This window comes from Carlito syrichta, unplaced genomic scaffold (assembly GCF_000164805.1).
Source record: "Carlito syrichta isolate Samal-C Ts95f unplaced genomic scaffold, Tarsius_syrichta-2.0.1 Scaffold315483, whole genome shotgun sequence".
Lineage (NCBI taxonomy): Eukaryota > Metazoa > Chordata > Mammalia > Primates > Tarsiidae > Carlito > Carlito syrichta.
In genome coordinates this window covers 37801-39585 of record NW_007259579.1, presented here as the reverse complement: position 1 = coordinate 39585, position 1785 = coordinate 37801, and positions in this window count along the sequence as shown.

The following is a 1785-nucleotide window of genomic DNA, read 5'->3' as shown; positions in this document are numbered from 1 at the left end:
ATTTATTGTAGAGATGAGGTCTCGCTGCCCAGGCGGGTCTCGAACCCGCAAACTCAGGCAATCCACTCACCTCAGCCTCCCAAAGGAGCGGGGGATTACAAGCTGAGCCAGCGAGCCCGGCTCTTGAGCAGTTTTTGAATTAAATCCTAAGGCTTTATGAATGCAAGTGTATTTAAAAACCACTCATTATGCATATTCCAAAACTTTACTCCAACACATCAGGTTGGTAAGCTGTGACCCGTGAGCCCAACTTAGCTGCTCCCTCTTTGTTTTATGACTCATAAGCAGAGAATGATGCTTTTCATATTTTCAAGTGGTTATATTTAGAAAGGTTATATATGCACTTACACAATAGGATCAATTTTGGTGTTTGTTTGTTTGTAGTTTCTGAAAACATTTATCTGAACCTTGAAGAAAAAATTCACCAGTTGCTGATGTTACAAAAAGTGATCCAGATTCAAAAAGAAGCTTGGGAAATAGTAAATTAAACAGAAAAATAGTTCTTCCCTCAGCCCTCCTCTGTAGCAGCTAGTAGGGATGCCACCAAAGGGGCGGGTGCCAAAGGCCATGGCGCCTGACCCCAGCTTCCAGTCTTTCTCTTTTTTCTTTGGAGGAGGGGCCGGTGCCAAAGGCCACGGCACCTAACCCCAGCCTCTAGACTTCTCACCCCTGCTTTTCCCCACTACTTAATAACCTCCTGGTGTCGGCCCTACTAGCTGCTACAAGTCACCACCCCCCATGTGTACTTTGAAAGCCCATTCAAGTTCCCACATGGCTTAATAGGTCTCTTCTCAAGGGAGTGACTGGGACAAAAGAAGGTTAAAATTCTTATTTGTTGTTTTCTTATGATAAATTTATCTCAAGTTATATCTAAAGTGGGACTATATCAACCTTCTTTCCAGACAAAAGTATAGGAATCATATAAATTAATCCTGTTAACTAACCACAGGCTACTAAGATAAATAAAAAAGGTTTTTCAAAAACCAGATAAAAATTCAACAATGTTTCTAAGTCGCCTCTCTGAGACATTGCAGCAGTTTACTAATATCAGTTTAAAATTCTCTGGAAGGACAAGCTCTTTTGGCTATGTATTTTGTCTCCCAGTCAGCACCGGACATTAGGTACAAACTCCTAAAAAGAAAGTAGGGCCCACAAACCCTTCAACTAAAGTTATTGGACACGGCCTTTATAGTCTTTAATAACAGGAAGGAGAAAAGAATGCAGGACCACAAACATAAACAGGAAGCGTTTCAGCTTTTGTCTACCGCTTTAGCAAGAGCTACATGCTCAACTCTACTTGAATTTCCCGGTCCAATCCTTCCTTCACTCCTTTCGGTTGTGGGGTGCAGGACATTATCTCCAGGCCCCTCACTGCACTGTTGCTTCCATGTGTTCTGGGATATAAAATGTTTCAACACTCCTTCCTTGTTATGCCAACGTGTCCAGCTCCTTATTGGAAAGGGACATTATATACAAAATTAAAACTCATATTATTCTTTGCCCTCACCATTGTGCTTTTGGGGTGCCTTTTGTTTAGCTTTGGATTTCCCTAATAGTTCTACATTGGATCTTATCTAAGCCCTTCTACTGCATATAAACTTATTGCTTTAGCTAAAGCTTTGAGGTCAAGAAAAGTATAAAAAAAGATGTTTGGTATAAGGTATGTTTTTAGTAAGAAAGGATAATGGAAAGAGAAATAATTGTACAGAAAAAAATCGTGTATGGTACATTATAAATGACTGGTTGTTTGAAGAAAAAAAAGGGAAGGGAAAGGAAGAGAAAAAA